The following is a 16,989-nucleotide window of genomic DNA, read 5'->3' on the forward strand; positions in this document are numbered from 1 at the left end:
GTCGAGCTCCAGGTTCGCATTAACGCCGTTTCAACAAGCGTAAAAATGACAAGGAACAGAGAGAAAGAGAGAGAGAGAGAGAGAATGAAGAGAAACGAAGAGAAGAGAAGAGAAAAGAATACTTAGGTGCATTCAGTTCATTGCCGACTCGCATCCGCACGGTTAAGGCGTTTATTACTCCTTTCAGAAACGATCACCGATTGTTACTTAAGTGAATTCGCTCGATCGATTAACTTTTATCATATTTTTTTTTGTAAAACTGGTTTCTTTAAAATAGAATCATCTCTTATTTTGTGTATAAGCGTGTATAAATAAATAGATTATAATTATTTGTATACTTTCTTTCTTTAATATTGCTAAACAATGAAATTTCTTAAAAATTGTCATAAAAAGCATATTAATTTTGTATTTCGGAATCGAATAAAATAAATGCTAGTCATTAATAGGATCGTTATTTGTTTTTATTGAAATTAAACGGAAAAGAAATATATTTTTCTTTCTTCTTTCTTTATTTCTTAAAACGAGATCTGCTTCATGTTTAATTCTTCGTGTGATAGTTTCTAAAGGATTAACAAAAAGGCTTTAATATTCGAGAAAAACAATCGCCAAATTATTAAAAGTTTTCCGATGTCACGAAAGAAAAAGGAAAGCGATTGCTCAAAGTTTAGCGAGTTAAATTTCCACACACCAGCCTTTTTAATATTAATCGCCGAGAAGTTTACGATCTATCGAAGTTTCGAAAGACCGGCCCTCTCATTATCTTTCTCTCTCTCTCTCTCTCTTTTCCTCTCTTTCTCCGGAAGAAAATTGGGTCGCGCGTGGAAGTTGAAACGGCCGTTACCTCGGTTACATTCATAGCGGAAAGTTCTCTTTATGCTCGCATTAAAACTGATTTAACGCCTTACCGACAAGCTACGTTTTAAACAGGAGACCAAGCGGAAGTTTTATAAAGTGCAAATTGAATGTAAGCTTTTAGGCATCGATCCAAGGATAATAACCTGGAAGCCGAAGATTAAATTGAAGTTTCTTTTTTATTTGTTTTTTTTTTTTTTAATTCTATTTTCTTCCTTTATGGCAACATAGACGCATACACATTTGATATCATATTATTTTTTTTTTTTTTTAATAAAATTTTAATTCAATCCACTAACAATAAAATAATAATGAAAAAGATAGAAGACTTTTATTTTCATCGAGGACAAAAAACTCGTAAATTTTCGTTTCCACAAAGATTGTAAGTAAACAAATATTTGAGATTCGTCAAAGACATCGTAAATTTCTCGAAATTAGTTTTAACAGCAGACTACTGGAAAGTAAGAAACGCGGTAACTGGAAACTCGTGCCAAGAATTTACGATGCGAATCGAATTGCAGTGTAGTAGGAAAATTAAGGTCGTAAGGATATCATCTTGACGCGTCTAACGATTAAATTGTGTCCGTTCATGTTTGATATTTCCACGGTTCGCGCTTTGACGAACGTGACATAACTTCCTGTTCCTTTTCTTTCTGTTTAAATCTCTCGCTCTCTCTCTCTCTCTCTCTCTCTGTCTTTCTTGAAGAAGAAGAAGTTACGAGTACCGAAGCAACCGTAGTTATTTATTAACAGCGCGTCTCTTCCGTAACGGCCGTTTCCTCGTGGCTCTCGTCTACGATGAGACGACGTTTCGTGACATCCTCGAACACATCGCTCGTAAACGTAGAACCTAACGCGAGAATAGAAGAAGAAGAACACCAATAGAATCTTATTCCCTAAGTCTATCTCTTTCTTTCTCTTACTTTTACCTTCGGAACAACACCATGAGAATCTTACGTTTATACAAATGTATGCATATACACATGTACAGTATATGCGAATGACCCTGCAATTTTCTTACCTGACCAACTCTTTCTCTATCTCTATTTCTTGTTTTATCTGGTATTTTTTTTCTTCTATACTATGAAAATAGGAATGAAATCATCGGTAAAGATTTCAATATTTCCATTCGAGACGACAATCTTTCTCGAAGAAACTTCAATTTTGATTTTAATATTCCCGTGAAAACAGGATAACTTCGGGGCATTGGATTAACATAAGTTTATTGAGTCTTCTCGCAAGAATTCACATAGTATCTGTTCGAGCCGCAGGCTGAGTGAATGCTAAGAAAATATCCACGAGGAGATAAAGATCGTGTTAGTTACAGAAAAAAAAATTCAAGAATAAATATTTAAAACAAGACAAAATCAATGAACATTATAAGTGAAAATTAAATTCAAGCTATGATATTTCGAGTAGTTTTCAAGATAATTGAGAGATATAAAATTCACAATAATAATAGATCTTCTCTTTTCGCAGAGCCAATTCATAAGCATTGAGACATGTACACCTTGAATACAACGATATCTTTCTACCTATCTATCTCTTTTTAAATCTTATTCTTTCTTTTTGAACAAAGCACTTCGCGGGTTACCCTCAGGTGTCATAAAGTACTAACATAAGAGAAACTGAAAGCCGCGAATAAGCGTAAAAGGCTTAGACTACCTACCGTCGTTGGTAGTTAAAAAAATAATATAAAAGATAAATAAAGCAAAAAAGAAGAAGAAGAAGAAGAAGAAGAAGATACAAAAAAGATGAGAAAATATTTCTGGCGGTGAGATGCTTGAATCGAAATAATAAAAGCAGCAACCCTAGCCGGTAGATGCACAAAATCGATGCTATTTTATCTTCCAACGAGGCAAAACCGGCACGATGAATATCGTTACGATAAAGAAAGAGAGAGAGAGAGAGAAAGTCAATGATATACAGAAAAATATCGAAACGATTAAAGAGAGAGAGAGAGAGAGAGAAAGAAATAAAAAGATGGTAGCCTGAGGGTGATTTTCTTCGATCTTCGGGATTTGTCTGCTCCTTCTTCTTCTTCTTCTTCTGCTACTTCTTCTTTCACATCTTTTTCTTCTTTTACAACAAGTTGGCGGTATCGAGCCGACGTAGATTAAGCCGAGCATGCTTCCCATATTAATAAACTAGTTTTTGTCGCCGATGATGTTCTCCCCCTTTTTCTCTCTCTCTCTCTCTCTCTTTCTCTCATTCTCTCTGTCCCTCTCTCTTCATCGATAGTTTGCTTATTACCATAGACATAGGGACCAGTGATGCAGGTCAAAAAAGTCGCGAGACACTCGTTGCCACGTGAGATTGTGTATCATGGAAAGAGTAGAGTAGAAAAAAATTAAAAAACATGAGGGAAAAAAAGAATGAAAAAAAAAAAAAATGTAAAAAGACTATAAGCAAGAATGAACTAATTAGATGCCATCGAGGTCAGCAAGGTTAAGGGACCCCCATACTATCTTACTCCTTCTCCTTCTCCTCAACCTCTTCTTTCTCTTCTTCCTTTATTTTTTATGTTATTTAATTTTTTTAGTGTAACTCTTTTTTCATTTACTTCTGATTCCATGCGGTATTCTTGCTGTCATCGGTACGTAAAAACACGATGATAAGTCGTCGCGATTATTATTAATCACGGTGATTAAACTATTTTCCCTTGAAGGCGAGGAAACGAAGAATGAGAAAGAGAGAGAAAGAGAGAATATCTGTGAAGAAGGAAAGGAACTCTCGGTGAAGAGAGAATCGTGACCTGCGGCCAGTAATCCTCCACCTCCTCTTCAGCCTCCCCCTATCTCCTTCCCAATCCCTCTCACCCCCTTTCCCCCTTTCTCCATCCTTTTCTCCACATCATCTAGACCCTTTCCTCTCGGTAGTAATATTAGTAGTGAAGAGAAGGAGAAGACGATTATGGTTTCGAAGGCAGCACCGCGCTGATTAAATCGCGCACACACAATCCACTTGTCCCTTGAATACACACATATACGTGTAACGCGTGTATGCATTGCACGGTATGTATAGGTATGTCAAATGGAATAGAGAAAAGTGGACGATTAACATATTCTCAGCGAGATAAGCCAATAACGTTGAATTGCTATAGCTACTTTGAAACGAATAAATGTACGTCTGATTATGGTATTGTATTTTTGTTCTTTTTCTTGTTTTTTTTTATTATTTATTAATTGCAAATAATTATCGTATATATGAATATTTAATATATTCGATATTTTGATAATCCGTGAATCGATTTAATTTGTCTCTTTTAAATTTTTTTAATATTTAAATCTATTAGTTAATTAGACGATTCCCATTCAAGGTGATCGAGCATTTTTGATAATATTAACAGAAGTAATATTTGCTCAGAGTAGATAGAATTCTAGTTTCGAATCTGTATAATATATTTGGTCATTTATCTTCTTTTTTTTTTTACCTTCGAACGTTTAAACAGCGTGAAAGAGAACATATTATCGTGACACCGAAGGAGATCGTGCGCGATACCGATCTTTCGCGATCTTCCTCCAGGCTCTCGAATGGGAGGCTTGAAAGCTACATAAGTGTATCGCATAACCTCGGTAAAATGAGAGAAATGAAGAAGAAGAAGAAGAAGGAGAAAAAGGAAAGATGAGAAGACTTCCAGACGACGAGATGCAGAAAACGAGGTCGTTTCTCGTTTGGATAAAAAAAGAGAGAAGGAGAGATAAGAAGGAAAAGAAAGAGAGAGAGAGAGAAAGATTCCATAGAGAAGAGTCTGAAATACTCTCTTGAAAATATGCAAATACCCTGATACACACCTCTGATACACGCACAGCAAATACGGCAAGTTCAAAGAGAGAAGAACCCTTTCGTGGAAACTATTAGAAAAATGTCGAAATCTTCGGTCAACAGGCTTAAGCGAGATACGATTTGTTTGTCTTTCTTCTCAACTCATGAAGCTTTACCACCCTCGTCGGTGTCTTTCTCTTTTATATTTTTGTTGTCATTTTGTTTTACTCAACGTTATCTCTTTGAGAAACCCTTTCACGAGTAGCTTCGAATTAACGATCTTCGAAAAAGGCCATTGTTATGCACAACGTGTTCGTCGAATAGTACGTTCTCGCACATAATACGATCGGTAGCTTTACGTGCCACGCTTATGTATGAATTCTAAAGGGAGATTATTTTCTTCGATGAGCGCCATGGCGCCGCTCGTGCAAACGAATTTTCGCACCTTGCAAGCGAATAAGAAAGAATAAGATAGAGGGAATGAGAAAGATAGGGAATACAAATTTTATTACCACTACGAGAGGTGTAATTGTAAAATCTAAAAGTTAGATAAAAAGGAAAATACCTTTGAGAGGATCACGTATAGACAAATACGTGTGTATGTACAAATTTGATATAAAATAGAGAAAGAAAGATATTTGTTACAATATTACGTATACATTTGGGTCGATAATTAGCATAATTAGTTTCACTAATATTATAATTAGTTATTCATACTAATTACGTGAAATGGTAATTTAATTATATTAAAATTAAGTTAAGAGAAAGAGAGGGAATTTTTTGTATTTCATTTTAAAATAATTAAGTACTTAACGGCGAAATAGAAAGAAAAGAAGTAGAAATATTCGTATGGCGAAGTTAGAAGAAAGAAGACCGCCGACATGCTAGAACACGTTTGTTCGTTCTTTCGTACCTGAATAAAAAGAGAGAATAATATAATACGAGAGTATTTCCAGTGAGAATAGTCGTCTGAAATTGCTAAAGTAGGTAGATAGGGAGGATCTCGTAGTTATTTCTCTACCGCAACTACTGCACAGACCAAGTTCAAGACGGTTATCAACAAATGGAAAGTGGATATACGTATATAGACTTGTCTGTCCTTCTTGTCATCCTTCTACTTTCTTCTTGTCATCTTCAACGTACTTGGAATACTTCAGGCAAGTTGCGAAAGAACCTTGATCCTTCCTTCCTTCCTTCCTCGAGATTGATATTTACCTTCGTAATTATTCCATCTTTTCATGAAGCCTCCTTTTTTCTTTGCGAAACCTGTTGAAGAATTCGTAATTAGATTTATTTAATCTATTATCTTCAATTTTCTCGTTTAGGTTTTATTATCAAGAAAAATCAATTTTAATGTCTTTTTTTAGTTATATATTTTTTAAAAACAAAATTTCGATCGTATAGTCGCGTCGAGTTTCAATTAAATTTCAAAGAAAAAGTCAAGATCGTATTTTTTTATTAGATAAATACCTACTCTTTTTTTCTTTTTCGTCATTCAGTTTCTAATGCAGAATGAAACTTTAATTTCAAGTGGATTTCATAGCTAATCGTCTAGTAAGAACATTCGGTAGAGTTTATTACGAGTGTCGTTATTAGTATGAATTTTCTGTTATCCTCTTGACAGGTTAATTACTGCTAGAAATAATGTCGAGACAGTCTTTTCCATTTCGTCGTCTCGCTCATTTGCATTTTACGAGACACCAGAGAAAGAAATCTCACTGTATTTTTTATTTGTTTTTTGTTTGCGTTCACCTCTTGTAGCTCTTATTCGTAAAATGCACTCTTTCGTATATTTTTCGTAAGATAGGAAAAAAGAGAGAGAGAGAGAGAGAAAGAGAAAGAAAAACATCTCATTACTTGTCTTATCTCCATGTCTTCCCTCGCAAATTCATTCGCAATCTTTTACTTTAGAAAAATATAAGAGGAGAAGGAAAAAAAAAGAAACAAAAAAGAAACAGGACTTTCACACTCGAACGAAAGAGTCAGGACGATCTGTTACACCTCGCCAGGAGACCATGCAAGTAGATCTTTTACTACGAAGCTCAGTTTCTTCGTCGATTAAAGAACGGATGTATGTAAGTACATCGGAAATGCATTAGCAAGTTAAGAGAAGAACCTGCGTCCTCCTTGCGTTCACCTTTTCAAACTTTTTGTTTCCTTTACTCACCTCCTTTCCTTAAGTCTTCTAGGGACGAGCTTTGGTACTCAAGAACGATCGATCCTTTACCAAGCTATGATTTATTCTCGTTAGCAAGAATTAAGTGATTTTAGAGAAAATTGGGTTTAACAAAAATTAATAGATTAGATAGCCTTAATATTTTAATATTTATTCAGTTATGATCTTTATAAGAATTGATAAACGTTTTTATTTATTTGGCTAAAATATTTTCATTATATATTTTATTATAAATATTAACCCAGAAACAATTTTAGTATAATACTAGTGTTAGAAGATCGTAACGTAAATCTTAGGAACTTTCTTCGATCAAAATTCTTTCAGAAGCAAACACAGAAGACAGAAATAAAAAGGAGAAGTGTGACGAGTCGTGACAATCCAGAAAATGTATATTCTCTTTCTCTCTTTCTCCCTGAACGCCTAGTACTTGAGTCATAGGCACGAATGACATCGAGTGCATCACTGTCTTCTTGCCTTGTAACACGTAACGTGTCATTACCAATCACCTTGGCCAGCCTGACATAATCGTCGATGACAGCCGGCGAGCGTGTGCTATAGTCAGCAGAGCGTGTAGTCTTCCTTCTTTTCTTCTTGCTCCTTACTTTCTTTTTTTTCCCCATTCACGTCCATTTGTTCCTATCCACTTTTCTACTTCGATAGGTATACAGATATACACAGATATATAGAAGGTATAAAAGTGATCACATCAAAAAGAAAAGGAAAAAATAATAAAAGGGAAAGAAGAAAAACTCGATCGATCCAATTAATTTCGACTAGTGAAACGTAACGATCGAAGAGTCATCATCAGCGAAGCTACGATGTCAGGAAGCGAAACGAATTTCAAGATGGCTGACAAGTCTCTTCTTTCCAACCAAGACCATCGATCATACTTGAAAACTTTTTCTTTTTTCTTCTTTTCTTTATTTTTTCTCGGATGAGTTTGGTCAAGAAATTCTTTGCTCGTAAACTTTATCAATTTGATACTCTCGGAAGCAAAGATTTTCTTTCTTTCTTTCTTTCTTTCTTTCTTTTTTTCTTTAGCAAAAAATGTTTAAAAAGGCCGCTCTGTAAGATCGTAAAGAACAGACTTTGTCGAACGGCCTTTCCTCTTCTTCGAAGTAGTTCGTCTCAGGTTGGCGAGATACGTCCAAGCGTTTCACCTTAAAATTAGCGGAAACGTAGTCGTAAAAACGATAAACTTAACCCGGGTTCCGTTCGTTCCTCTTCTTTTCTTTCTTCTTCTCCTTCTCCTTGTCTTCCTCCTTCTCTTACTCTTCCTTAAGTTTCATACTGACAAGTAAATTGTCCCGTCTAACGTAAGACTTGGAATTTTAAGGAAAGGAAGCGTTTAACGACGCGACCGACATGCTGACTGAGGTTAACGATCTTTATTATTCCAAGTGGTGACCCGACTACAAGAAGAATAGAAATTATTCGTAGCAAAGAGCTATCAACAACATTTTCTATTCTTAGATTGTAACTATCAAAGTTTAAATGCCATCTCTTCCTTTTCTCCTGTTTCGAGGATTTGGTTCTTTTTTTCTTTCTTTTTTAAGCTGATTCATGGAAAAGAAATTTTTTCCATCAAAGTGAGATTTAGATACCTCCTACTTGGTACAGGTCACGATCCTGATTCTAGTCACGATTTGATCTCGAACTCGTACGAACGATAATACGTGCAATTTGTCTTCATCTTTCCATCGACGTTGGATACACCAGCATTATTTCTTTCTCTTCTTACTACCGTTTTACTATTTCTAATTTTAAAAGGTCTTGAAATGTCAAATAGAAATTGCATTATAATCGATAGGAAATTGGATAGATGGAGGTCTATCAAAAAAATATTCCGATCATTCGTGATGTCATTTTTAAGTATTTTTTTTTTTTAATCGAAATTAGATACACGGTATTAGATTTTTTAATTTAATTTAATTTCTTTTTTTTTAGAGATTGACGGCGACCGGAAGATAGTCATTTCAAAAGTCACGGACGTAATAGCCGATAAGCAATCTAATCTTAGAATTCGATTCGATGGGAAAGTAAAAAAAAAATGAAACTCTCGTCCGTTTAAACTAATCCTCGTGACGAAGATCAAGCGAGATTCGAATCGATCTTCCACGCGGATTACCCACGCCTTAATCTCTTTGAATTTTGCGAAAAGAACGAAAGTCCAAGGCCGTAAAATGAACTATAAGTTATATAGGTATACACTCCTCCCTTCCTTTCCTACGCGTGCCCGAACCCTTTCGTAACGTCCACTTTTTCAAATTACGCGCGAGCGAGGCGGCAAAAACCTACGTTGTATTCGTCGAATGATACGCTCGGTTGGGACAAAAACGGTGCCGCGCGCATTTGTTCGGTATATGCGTGCCTTTCATGCTCGCGAATGTGAACGTTCTTACAAAACGAAAAATAAAAAGAGAGAGAGAATAATATTCAAGTGAGTTATACATACGTGTTTTTTTTTCTTTTTTATTTCAATAAAAACAAATCAAAACGAATTAGATAGGAAAACGATATTTTTCATGCGTTAAAAGGAAAAATAAATGGAATAGACGTTTTACATGGGAAAAAGATTTCCACCGGGAATATCCACTTTTTAAACACTTAGTATAAATGAAACTAAAAAATAAAGGATCTAGTTTATCATTCAACGAAAGCATATAGTTATACAATAATTAATAGGTTTTATCAGTATGATGTATTCAATATCGGGTTAAATTCTAATAACGTATATTAGAATGCAAGATGCATTGGTAGATTAAGGGAGAATAATTATTGATTACAATATTAAAACCATTTCTTATTATTAGCGGTATGATAAAGAGAAAGAGAAAGAAAGAGAGAGAGAGAAAGAGAAGAGCAGTTACCGACGTTTAAGAGAAAAAATTTCCAAAAAAAAGGAGAGCACGACACGAATCGATTCGTGCAAGGATCGATACGGATTCAATAACTCTCTCGCTCTCTCCAGTGTTCCGGGTAAACCTTAGTTCCAAGGTATTCCGGTTAAACGTGCGTGGCAACCGATATTTACCCATCTCATTATCGGTTAAATTTATGTTACGATCTCTCTCGCGGTCTCCGCGAAAAAGAAAGAAAGAGAGAAAATTTTCCAACGATCTCGAAGTATCGCTATTAGAGAGGCAGCTATCGCGTTCGCCAATTATGAGAATCATTCTACGACGGACTACTACCAGATTCGTAATCTCCCAAGGGAATAAATAAATGTTCCTATCCAGCTCTTTCCCACTGAACCATGCCACCACCACTACCACCACCACCGCAATTCTCATCGCGAATAAATAAATGATCGAGCGATGCACGAAAGGATTTACATCTCGTTCCAGTTTCCTCGTTCATTCATATTTCTTTCTTTTTCATTCTATCTTTTTCTTATTCTTTATCTTTCTTTCCATCGCTTGCTTCCCTTTCCTCGAGATCGAAGCGAACTCGTTAATCAATAGAAGATTGATACTCATTACGCGTTTGATAAATCAATTTATTCGTTGGAAGCACGCATCGATCTGAGATAGCGACTGTTAACCTTGAATAAAACCAGGATGACCTCCACTAAAGATTTTAATCTTACTGAAGAATCTTCGAAAAGATACTAGAATTCGATAGGGTAATCAGGAGTGATCAGGTACGATGAGATCGTAACGATAAAAGTTTCAGGTAGTCAGAAATTCAATATTATGGGCGTGACGACAGAAAAACGCGAGTTATTTCTAATTGTAACAAAACTCATTCAGGAGGGCAAACGTTCCGACGCACTTTACTACTGTGTTAAAGATCGAGCAGAAAGTAATATCGCTGATAGATCTCGTGTCCTACTCATCCCCCTTTCTCTGCTCGCGAATTCACTTTTTGCCCTTTGCAAAATCGATGAAGAACGTCGACCAGTGCCAACGAGGAATCCTCTCTGCGGTTGGCAGCCACGCCGGTGTTCTTGCTCGATCGCGTTATGCTAGCATCGATCGATATACATCGATCGATCGATCGATCCTTCGTGACACGCTACTCCGTCGCGTCGCCAAGAGAAAAAAAAAGTGATCGAGCGAATCCAATTCAAGTGGCCTACCTGTCTTTTCGGTTTCGTTTTATCGATCAAAAAAATTCGCTCGCGATCGAATAAGAAGAGGTTAAAGAAAAATAAAGAAAGAAGAAGAAGAAGAGAGAGAGAACGTGATCTTTATCTTTAGGGTCGTTGATCCGATCTAAAGAAATAAACTAAGTAACAAAATGAAGCGTTGAAAGATGATGCATTCGCGTGCAACGGATGATAAGTATTCTTACTTAGTAGTTATTATCGATGATTGATCGTTTATTTAGTCTATTGATAATTGCCGTCAAATTGACATTAAAGTTTTCAAGATATCATTGCTATGATATTTCCTTATCCTTCACTTCTACCGGTTCTGCCCACACGTAAGTAAACCAATCATAACGATTATTGAGTATTCTAATAATTAGGTTAATTGATTTAGAAAACTAAAAATCTACTGGTGTTATTTTTTTAATCTCATTTTTTATAATTTTTAGATAATGTATAATATTAATTTAAGAAAAAAAAAATAAATATTATAAATAAACTAATCTACATTGAAAAGTTTTCGAATAATCGTCAAACAATTAGAACAAACTTTAGTATCTTTAAGTTTTTTAGTGACTTTGCGATCAATAACGAAAGGGATCGATAAAAAATGGATCGGTGCAGTCGATAAATAGTAAAAACGATCGTCTCAACACGCTCAAGGCATCGGGATGCTGAAAGCAGGATAAACCGGCGTACGAAGACGAGTCCAACTTTTCTTTTCGTCTTTCTCTCTTTCTTTCAAGCATGATGCCGACTATAAAGTTCTGCGGAGCAAACTTACATATATTATTAGCCCAGCGAGAGAAGGCCGTATAAACGCGTCCGAGGGTGACGTCTTGACATTTCTGTGCTCCAGGCATACATGAACTCTGTACTTTAATGGGCTTGGTTATCTCTCTTTCTCTTTCTTTCTCTTTCTTATTGTCTTTTCTCTTCTCCCTATATCTTTGTCCTTCTCTTTCTCTTCAGTTGGAATTTTACCTATACATTTCTACGCTTCTTACTTTTTTCTTTCGATATATACCTATGCGTATTTCTTTTTCTTTGTGTCCGTTTCATGTTCATATACACACATATACCCATATTTGTATAAATAGAAACGTATACACACACACACACACACAAGTAACAATCTTCCATGCAAATGACACTGACCGTCAGTAAGGTTGTTATCCTCCAATTAATCGAGCACCGCCGTGTATGCCGTCAATCGACTCACCCTTCTTCGATATATCAAGAGGTGCGATGTCTGGGAGGTTCCATCCAACCGATTTTCGTATCATAATGATTCCAGTGTATTAATCTCAATGGATATTGTCGAACGTGTTCCACTGCCGCAATTGGAATTCAATTAAGATCGAACGCAGCACGCAAAAATTCCAATACACAAGGTAAGATGGTTCCCTTTCTTCGATATAAAATAAGTTCGTATATAGGTACATATTGAAACTTGAAGGATAATTTTTCATCGTCCTTGAGAATCTCTTTAGCTTCGGATGAAACATTTTAAATATTCAACCAAGAACTGTTGGAATATTTCGAACGATCCAAAAGAAAAGTAATCGTGTTCATGGTGAATTCGAAGTAGATGTCACTCTCTTTCTTTCACATTGAGATTTTTTTCTGTCTCCTTTTTTTTCTTTTTTGCATCTATGAGAGACGTCAGTTATATCGAAGGATCAGATTACGAGGCAGAAGGATAAAGGGTGATAAAGGGAAAGAAGAGCGTAACTCGCAAGATTCCCTGGTAAAACCCATTTGCGGTGTAAGAAGAGAGCTGGTAGCGAGAATGTGAGATCCTTGCTAAGTATCTCTTTCTCTCTCTTACTCTCTTTCTCTCTCTTACTCTCTCTCTCTCTTTCTCTCTCTTTCTCTCTCTTCGCTGATCTCCGATCTCTCCTATTCGCCATTGGCAAGAAGTCACGTCCCATCGGGACCAGAAATAACGTCGTGACTCGGGCGAAGGTCACGCGAAGAACGTCACGATTCTATCGTGAGTATCGTCGTCATAAAGAGTAGTGTACTTAAATAGAAAGATTCTCTCTCTCTCTCTCTTTTTCTATTTCTTTTCTTATTTCATACTTTCTTGCTTTCTTTCTTCCTTCCTTCCTTCCTTCCTTCCTTCCTCTCATGTGAAAATTACCATAATGATCAGACTCGCATGTATAGGCGACGACCAAGTCAGTACTCTTAATGCTCTTTGAAACCATCTCGAAACTTTAGTAGCAAACACTATGAGATTATCCAGGAAGTAGAAATAGAATATTAGCGGGCTTTATAAATCAAAGGATAAGAAAAGAGAGTATAGATTCTGAGAAAGGAAATCCTTTTAACGTTTGGTGCAACTTCATTCTCTTTTTCTGCTGATTTCTTTTTATCTTTCTTTTCTTTTTTTTTTTGAAGATTATACCACGATGCTATCCGTTTGAAATATCCTTTAACGAAGTTATAACTTCTATTGTGAGACGAATATGGAACGGATTAAATGTAAAATCGAAATTATATGGCCTTCCTTCCGCAAGCTGTTTTATAGAACAAAGAGATAGCAAGAACTATTTCATAGTATTATATTATGATTGAACAAACTTAATCGCTACTCCATTCAATATCTTTTTTTCATTTCATTCGTTTATTCTTTGATACTAATTTTTTACTAATTATCTAGATGGATGCAATGAAATTATTCTTTTTGTCGTATATAGAAAACAAAATAGCATTTCTTGACAAAAAGGTCTTTCGGTAATTTAAATTCCAAAATAGTTTTTATTTCAAGGACACTAAACGATCATCCAGATATATAACACTTACCCATATTTCTACTATGATCAAGTCTCGGTTATGCTTTACATTCAAGCCGATCCTCTCAGCAAGGGAACAGGACAAGCCGATAATTTAGTGGTTTTGTTACTTCTCGAGGTTAGCAGCAGCAACAACCACCGCATGGTCGTTGCATTTTACATGCATTAAAATCCTTACGCGTCAAATATCAGTGGCCTCTAGGAATTCCGAGGTCAGTATTTCTTCCTCAACACTTTCTGTCTTCGCAATTTTGCCTCGTTTCGGTTCCTATTTGTTTTTTTTACTCTTTTCTTTTTTTTTTACATCGCTTTTTCTTTCTCTTTTTACTTTTAACCTTTTCGAGCGGGCAAAAAACTGAGTTCCTGGAACTATGATTTACTGATTTCATTTAAAAATAAAAAAAAAAACTAACACACAAGAATTACTCGAAATTTTCTCTTCTTCTATCTATCTTTCTCTCATTATTTTTGTCTCGTTAAAACGAAGATCATCTTCTTGGTTTGTTGCACTATCCTTTCAAAGATCTCGACTCTCAAAGGTTTACCGTACAGTTCGAAAGAACCATTGGTAATAAAAGAAAATCTCTTCAGCTCCTCGCGTCAATAAAACGAATCCTTTTCGTTTCCGCAAAGATTCCCAAGTAAAAAGAGAACGCACAGGTGACGGTATTTTTTGTCTTTTCTTTTCTTTTCCTTTCTCTTTAAGGGTAGATGTATAAGTTCACATAAAAGGGCTTCCAAAGGTCATCTTAGATAGAACGAATCGACGTAATCGAGTTATAACGATGGGGGCGTGACGGCCCAAATCTTTCCTCTGACTTTCTTGAACAGAAAACGTGGAAGTTCCTTCATTGATCTTTTCAATTTCTTACGGAAGCTTCGATTTTATGAAATCGTAAATTAAAAGAGAAAGTAAATTAAGTATCGATATGATACGATCGAGTTTACTCATCATCGTAAATCCATGAGCACTTTTAAACGATGGATATACTTATTATCTCAATTTTATCCTCCTCTCTCTCTTTCATTTCTTCCTTTTTCGTTTTCATTGTACTTATTCCTTTACTAACAAATGACCCTTACTAATTGATTTCATCTCAAAGTGTAATTAATCTTTCGATGAGTGCGATAACGAATAAATGGGAAACGAACGATCACTCAGTTGAATATTTTTCTTCTAAATTTTCTTCTAATTTTTCTTATCAATTTTCTTACACTGTTACAAAATCGTGTTAATCCATTCATTGTAGGAACTATCGAAAAAAATTACTTAATTGATATGATAAGCATCGTGTAATCACTTTTAAATAGCTTCCTATATTGGAATCATATTTATGTAGCAATTTTCTTCGATAAATAATATAACCACATTATGTCACGTTTAAGTTGAGTTACATCGTTACAAGTGGCAATAATAAAGTTCATTTATAAATTAATATACTCGTACCAAGACGGTCAAAAAAAAAAGAAAGACAAAAAATCTTCTACAAATTGATTATCCAATATCCTTTTTTCTTTTTCGTGTAATAAAATAATAATGATAGATAATTATAAGATTGGATAAAATGATTGATCGATCTTACCAAGGTAAATATTCATCAGAACACATTAGAAAGATTGTAGTGACGATGTTATCAGAAAATAAAACAACTTAGACTACAGCAAGAGGGGTGATCAGTGATGCCTGACTATCTATTTAAAACTGAATGAAATCACTATTGTTTCTATCTTTGTAGACTCGTATGACTATAGCTAGATGTACCTATATGTATATTCTCAACATGTATTCTCCCACGCATGTAATACAACGCATCGCACAGCAGGACTTCTCTCTCTCTTCCCACATCGGACGCTGTCCCTCAGGCTGTCTCACAATCAGTAGTACGGACACCAGTGAGATTTCTTCTTCCTCTTCCTCTTACATAGTCAAAAAAAAACACACGCAAATCCATGACCATCTCCCTAAGGAAAAACCAGTTTCGCGAGAAGTCATTCGCGATCAAAGTCGGACGTGTTTCCGCTTCGTTGATTTTATCTTTCCCATCGTGAATTTCGAATCTAAAGGTAGAATCTATCGATACGAAATCGAATTATCTCGAGACCGTATATTATTTTCAGAAATCATATATACAATATCGGCCAAAAGTTTAGAATTGCTATATAAATTTAGAATAAAATAGGATATTTCGATTACAAGGTAGATTTGTTCGTGAACGAAATTCATGAGTAATATGTTTTACATTTTGTATTATATTGTTTATTTGTAAATATTTTTCTTCGAATAGCCCTTTTCATAAAAAAAAAAGTATTTCTAATAGAATATTTTTCCATGCTTCTTGTAGAAGTTGTCACAGGAAGGAAGTTTATTTTAAACATTGTCTTCAGCAAATTAACGAATGATTACAAACCTCTTTGGTTGATAATATAGGAATTAGGTATTCAAGAAAATTTCTTCCGTTCTCAGTTTTATGGATCGTTTATTTCCATCGATAAGAACGATAATAATTTTCTCAATTATTACCTGATATTAGTAAAAAATATATTCTATAATATAATACCAGGTTATCATAAAAGTGCTATAGCCATTTAAATTGATAGAAATAGTATATATAATTATGATGAGAGAAAGAATAAAATGAACGATTTCCCAGCAATATTGAAATTCATTTCCGTTCGTCCAGTTGAATAGGAATCTAGACAATTACCATGACAATTAGGATAAAGTATAATTTTCATTTACACGCTAGATAAGGATAAAGTAGAAGGTTCTAGAGTAGTCAAAGGGAATGAAAATGGTAAAGAGAGAGGTCTACGTGGGAAAGTAGTGCTTTAAAAAGATTTATCGTTCTACATGGGCTCTCTAGTGTCCCCCTTTAGCCGTAAATATAATGACTACATTTTAATGGTAGAGCATAAGTACGTGGTAACTAGTAGTAGTAATAGTGATAGTAATAGTGATAGTAATAGTAACGATGACGACGATATTACTCTAGTAGTAGTGGTAGGTAATAGTAATAATCTTATTACATAACGTAATAAAACGTCATAAGTAAAGACGTAGTTTTTCTTCGCATTAGTTGCTATTCCTGTGAACGATTCTAAGCCAATGTTCTCTCTCTCTTTCTTGCCGAAGAGGAAGCTTGTTTAGTACACGATCGCATCTTGTATATATGTAAAAAGGTTCTTAGTCGGTTGGCTTCTAGAGTCACCGGCTTACCGGAGAGTACCAGAGAGAGGTACCAGAAAGGGTCACGACGAGTGCTCTCGAGGGCCTCGTAGTAATCTCTATTCGCCGATCGTCG

The 16,989-nt window shown here is 35.3% G+C and overlaps 1 long non-coding RNA gene across 1 annotated transcript; it reads right to left on the reverse strand.

Annotated features, from left to right (window-relative positions):
* Positions 1-1,354: 1,354 nt before the first annotated feature.
* On the reverse strand, positions 1,355-15,372 carry LOC122524325. Its single transcript, XR_006305514.1, has 3 exons — positions 15,271-15,372; positions 5,531-5,883; positions 1,355-1,702 (listed from the first exon to the last, which is right to left on the reverse strand). It is a non-coding gene; the product is annotated as an uncharacterized LOC122524325 (long non-coding RNA).
* Positions 15,373-16,989: the final 1,617 nt, after the last annotated feature.

Source organism: Polistes fuscatus, unplaced genomic scaffold (assembly GCF_010416935.1).
Source record: "Polistes fuscatus isolate 324 unplaced genomic scaffold, CU_Pfus_HIC Scaffold7, whole genome shotgun sequence".
NCBI lineage: Eukaryota > Metazoa > Arthropoda > Insecta > Hymenoptera > Vespidae > Polistes > Polistes fuscatus.